Source organism: Saimiri boliviensis, chromosome 9, assembly GCF_048565385.1.
Source record: "Saimiri boliviensis isolate mSaiBol1 chromosome 9, mSaiBol1.pri, whole genome shotgun sequence".
Classification (NCBI taxonomy): domain Eukaryota; kingdom Metazoa; phylum Chordata; class Mammalia; order Primates; family Cebidae; genus Saimiri; species Saimiri boliviensis.
Genome location: NC_133457.1, coordinates 109,244,551 through 109,250,964, shown reverse-complemented (window position 1 = coordinate 109,250,964; position 6,414 = coordinate 109,244,551).

Genomic DNA, 6,414 nt, shown 5'->3' with positions numbered 1-6,414 from the left:
CTGCACAGGAAACAACTATTTTCACTACCGTTTACAAAAGGGAAGCTCAGAGCAATCACCCAACCCCAGCAATTCTGAAATTGAATTGTGCACCTGTTGCCAGAGGTTCAGTCCTATTGACTGGGTTCTTGGCTCCACTCTGATTCCTACTTCCTTTTCCATAAGAAATGGCTCGTGTTTGCAACTAAGTAGGCTTCTTCTCCTGTGTCTTAACAGAATATCTGAAACTGGGTAATTTACTAAAAACCAATTTTTTCTCTCTCTCACACACAGTTCTGTAGGCTGGGAAGTCCAAGGTCAAGGGGATGCACCTGGTGAAAGCCTTCTTGCTGGTAGGGACCCTCTGTAGAGTCCTGAGACAGCTCAGAACATCACATGGTGAGGGGGCTGAGCATGCTAAATCATGTCTGTCTTCCTCTTATGAAGTCACCAGTCCCACTCCTGTGATAATCCATTAATCCACTTATCTATGAATGGATCAATCTATTCATGATCCAATCACCTCTTAAAGGCCCCACCTCCCAGTATTGCCACATTAAAGATTCCATTTTAATATGAGTTTTGGAGAGGAATGTTAGAAAACTGCACGCAAAAAGTCAAGATGAATCTCCAGAAAATGTAAGTCCCTTGTTACCACCCAAGCTCTTAGGATCTCAGCAGAGATAAAAAGCCCACCAAGCCTTGCCATTCCCCAAATCTCAAATTTCTAATTGATTGACTGATCCAAAGCTCCAGGGAAACTTTTCTCAAAAATGGAATAACTCGTCGATAGAGGAAGCCAACTGTGGTTCCAGGAATTAAAGAAAATCTCCAAAGAGCAGAGCCCAGACTGATCATCATAGTCAAGAGACATCTCCAACAGCATTCCTTTCTTCCCTCAACCCCATGACTTTGGCTCCACAGAAGTGTATAGAGGCAAACTTCAGACTGCAGTCTGGGGACAGGGGATGGAAATAACAACAGATCTCAGATGTGGTGAAAAGGATATCTAAGAGAATATATTGACATCAATCGGGATAAGCAAAAAACCAGGGCAGAGTTGCCCGAACTAAGCATGAGCGAGATGAAGGGGAGTGATGGAGTAGCTCTGCACCGTACGACACACAGTTGGAGGAAGAAAGAAAAGAAAAAGGAAGGGGGGAAAAAAAGGGAGAAAATTAAAAAGGAGGCCGGGCGCGGTGGCTCACGCCTGTAATCCCAGCACTTTGGGAGGCCGAGGCGGCTGGATCACAAGGTCAAGAGATCGAGACCATCCTGGTCAACACGGTGAAACCCCGTCTCTACTAAAAATACAAAAAAATTAACTGGGCATGGTGGTGCATGCCTATAATCCCAGCTACTCAGGAGGCTGAGGCAGGAGAATTGCCTGAACTCAGGAGGTGGAGGTTGCGGTGAGCCGAGATCGCGCCATTGCACTCCAGCCTGGGTAACAAGCGTGAAACTCCATCTCAAAAAAAAAAAAAAAAAAAAAAAAAAAGGAAAGGACACTGGAGAAAAGAAATAGACACAAAGAACTCAATTCGGAAGAAAATGTGGTAAGAAGAAAAATTTCCAGGAGGGCTTTCAGCTTAAAAAACAAAAACTTTAATAAAATAAGACATAATTAGGCTGGGCTCAGTGGTTCACACCTGCAATCTGAGTGCTTTGAGGGGCCAAGGTGGGAGGATTGCTTGAGACCAGGGGTTTGAGACAACCCTGGACAATATAGCAAGATTTCATTTCTAAAAATAAAATAAATAAATAAATATTTTAAAATAAATAAAAATGTTAAAGACCCTTAAAAGTGAGTATTAGAGAAACATGGAAGATCTAAGTAACGCCACTAAAAAACTGCAAATAAATTGAAAATATCAAGGAAGAAACAAGTCAGAGCTACGAATCAAATTATTAGCATAGAATAAAAGTTGGGGATAATAAACACCACTAGCCTGGGCCAGGCACTGTGGCTCACGCCTGTAATTCCAACATTTTGGTTGGCTGAGGTGGGTGGATCACTTGCGGTCAGGAGTTCGAGACCAGCCTGGCCAACGTGGTGAAACCCCATGTCTACTAAAAATATAAAAATTAGCCAGGCATGGTGGTGCACACCTGTCATAACAACAACTCGGGAGGCAGAGGTGGTGGTGAGTCAAGATTACACCACTGCACTCCAGCCTGGGTGACATAGCGAGACTCCGCTTCAGCCTAGAAAGAGGAAAAAAAGTCAAATTAATTTTTAAAATATTAGTTTATCACGTGTTGGATATTAATTATTGACATTAAGCATTTTAAATACACATACACTTTGACTATGTTAATGAACACTATCTTATGAGGTAGTATTGGGGAAAGGGTTAACTCAACAGGCCTGGGTTGTTATAACCCTACACATTCCCAAGGAAGGTCTGTTTTCAGGACTGGCCTTTGGCCTGCTCCTGGGAACTGAACTCATTGATTATTCTGGATGATGAAAGTGAAAGTGTTTTTTGCTTGCCTGAGGCCTTGGGCTGCACTGTACCAGTTAGTCCACATAGTGTACACCAGCATTGATTTATGGTGAATGCCCCTTTTTCTCTGGAGGTCTGGAGCTTTGTGAACTGAGGTAGGTCATGCAGGTGGTATATGCCTGTGAATGATCCTCAGTAAAACGCTGAGATGCCCAGGCCTGGTCAAGCTTCCCTGGTTGACAACACTTTGCATGTGTTGTCATGCATCATTGCTGGAGGAATTAAGCACATCCTGTGCTAGTCCCCAGGGAGGAGACACTTGCAAATTTGTGCCTGGTTTCCTCCAGACTTCATCCTATGCACATTTTCCCTTTGTTAATTTTATTCTGTATTTTTTTGTTGTGAACTTAAGTATAACAAATATAAACTTACATCCTATGAGTCCTTTTAGGGAATTAAACCTGAGTGTGGTGTTGGGAACTCCAAATGCAGGTAGTGTGGAGTCTATTATCTCCAAATAGAAACTGTAGTACACAGATATTAAATACCCTGTCATGCTGATATTGGATGACAAAGGTGGAATTCAAATTATCTGTCTCTAGTGCTCATGGTTTTAACAACTACTTACAAGTAAAGATAATCTAACATAATTGATGTCTCTTAAATAGAAAACTCAACAATTAAAACAGAAAACTTATGCAAAGATATAAGAAAATTTCCCTTTTAAAAAATATGCAGCCGCCGCGCGCGGTGGCTCAAGCCTGTAATCCCAGCACTTTGGGAGGCCGAGGCGGGTGGATCACGAGGTCAAGAGATCGAGACCATCCTGGTCAACATGGTGAAACCCTGACTCTACTAAAAATGCAAAAAATTAGCTGGGCATGGTGGTGTGTGCCTGTAATCCCAGCTACTCAGGAATCTGAGGAAGGAGAATTGCCTGAACCCAGGAGGCGGAGGTTGCGGTGAGCCGAGATCGCGCCATTGCACTCCAGCCTGGGTAACAAGACCGAAACTCCGTCTCAAAAAAAAAAAAAAAAAATATGCAGCCTAGAAAAGCACTCCTGTTCCAGTAAAAGATGCAGAATATCACCAAAATATTGTTAAGTTACTGAAACTTGAGGATAAGCAAAACTATTTTTAGATATTCATGTAGGGAAAAAAGTCACCTTTAAGGGAGAAAAACATTCAGGCTGTTTCATAACAACACTCACGGGCAGAATGCAGTGAAGCTAAGTTCACAATCATACTAGGGAAAAGAAAATAGGACACAGGATTTTGTACCCCCTCAAAATATCCTTCAAGTATAAACAAAATATGCAAAAATTCAGGGAAAACAATAACCATAGACTCTTCTTTTTTTTTTTTTTTTTTTTTTTTTTTGAGATGGAGTTTCGCTCTTGTTACCCAGGCTGGAGTGCAATGGCACGATCTCGGCTCACCGCAACCTCCCCCTCCTGGGTTCAGGCAATTCTCCTGCCTCAGCCTCCTGAGTAGCTGGGATTACAGGCACGCGCCACCATGCCCAGCAAATTTTTTGTATTTTTAGTAGAGACGGGGTTTCACCGTGTTGACCAGGATGGTCTCGATCTCTTGACCTCGTGATCCACCCGCCTCGGCCTCCCAAAGTGCTGGGATTACAGGCTTGAGCCACCGTGCCCGGCCAACTCTTCATTTTTGTAGAATTATTTTTGTAATCTATCTAATGAAATTCTTACGAGGTTATCCTGAAGTTACAGATAGTTGCTTTATATGATAGAGCTTCAATATCCAATATGGTAGCCACTGACTATATGCAACTATTGAGCACATGAGGTATGGCTAATATCGTTAACTACTATAAATGTTAACGTACACAACAGATTTCAAAGACTTAATACAAATAAAAGTAAAATATTGCATTAGTTTTTATTTTATATTAATGGTATTTTGAAATGACATTTTAGATATATTGTACTCAGTTAAATAAACTATCATTAAATTAATTTTACCTTTTTTTTTTTGGAGACAGGGTCTCCTTCCCTGTCACCCAGGCCAGAGTGCAGTAGCACAGTCTTGGCCCACTATCAGCCTCAACTTCCTGAGCTCAAGTGATCCTCCTATCTCAGCCTCCCAAGTAGCTGGGACTACAGGCACACACCAGCACACCCAGCTAATTTTTTGTTTTTAATAGAGATGTGATTTCATCACGTTGCCCAGGCTGGTCTCAAACACCTCAGCCTTCCAAAATCCTGGGATTACAGGACTAAGCCACCATGCCAGGCCCCTCTTTTTACTTTTTAAAAAAGCTCATAGGAAATTTAAAATTCAATGTGTGGCTTGCATTATATTTCTGTTGCACAGCACCATAGTAGACTTTGGGGAGAGATTTCACTTGTTTGTACTATTTAGTGTAGTTTGATCTTTTAAAATAAGTATGGTTATTCATATAAAACAATAAACTCATTATTCCTAAATTGAATAAATAAACCAATGGACAAAGAGCTATGCTTTTTCCCCTGGGATGTTGAGACAACTAGCTGGGAGGCTCTGGATGGGAACCAATAACAAAAGAATGGAGAACAGCTGTTCATTGTCCAGCCCACTCCTTTACAGATAGGAAAACTGAGACCCCAACGGTCACTTACCACTCTAAAATCTCATGGACTCAAGTGTGCAGCAGATGAAGCTGAAGACCGGCATTTCAGATGAGGCAGAAATACTGACTTCGGGGACATTCTCTGCAGCTCCCACAAGCACCTCCAAGGTGTGTGGCACCACCTTTAGACAAGGAGTCCAGTTCATCCTGGTTCATACCTCTTGCCCAGAGGGCTTCCTCTTCCAAGAAACCAAAAACAAGATATTTCCTTTGGCCCATGGAAACAGGGACTCTTCTCCTCCTGCAGGTATAAGTTCCAGCCTCCCAGCCCTGGTTCAGAACTCTCAACCCTTGGCACCATGAAGCTCAGCAGCTTCCTTGCCCTCTGTCTTGCCATCTGCCTGGTTAGCTGAGGTGTTGTTGGGAAAGAGGACCCTGAGACCTATAGCCTATGGGACAGGGCTGGCTCCAACAGGCTACCCGGTCACTTTCACCTCAGGGGGAATCCAAGGCACAGATACTGAAAGTGTTCACCTGTGGTCACCATTCAGTCTGGGGGAAGCCCTGGGGCCAGACCTCTCAGATGTTGTCTATTTGATTTAATTAAGTCTTCACCAAATTATTATTTTATTTTTATAATTATTATTTAGAGACAGAGTCTCACTCTGTCACCCAGGCTGGAGTGCAGCTCTGCTCACCATAACCTCTACCTCCTGGGTTCAAACAATTCTCCTGCCTCAGCCTCCCAAGTAGCTGGGACAATAGGCATCCATTATCATGCCCAGCTAATTTTTATATTTTTATTAGAGGCAGGGTTTTCCCATGTTGGCCAGGCTGGTCTCAAACTCTTGACCTCAAACGATCCACCCACTTTGGCCTCCCAAAGGGCTATTACCGCGCCCAGCCTGAGAAAGTAAGTTTTCATACTACTTTAAAATAAGACCAAGTTCTTAAGCTTGGCTACAGACTGGTGTCACTTGGGGACTTTGTGAGTCCCACCTTCTGCAATTCTGATTTAACTGGTTTGGGTAAAGCCTGGGCATCAGGATTTTTAAGTTCCCCAGGTGAATCTAACATGCTAGGATAGCAATTTGAAATAGGGTACAGCCAGGGAAAACCTCACTGATAACTTGATAGTGGAGATGGCGAAAAGGGGTGGGATTCTGGATTTATTTTGAAGGTAGGGTGCATAGAGGATGACTCACAGATATTTTTCCTGGGTACCTGGAAAGAGAGGAGCTACATTTAACAGAGACGAGGTGACTATGGATGAGGATGTCTGGTGGGGTGGAGCACATCAGAAGCTTGGTTTTGGAGACACTCAATTTGAGATGTCTTTAGACATCCAAATGGGGAAAGCAAGTGGGCAGTTGGGTAAACGAATCTAAGATCCAGGGAGGAGGTCTCATCTAG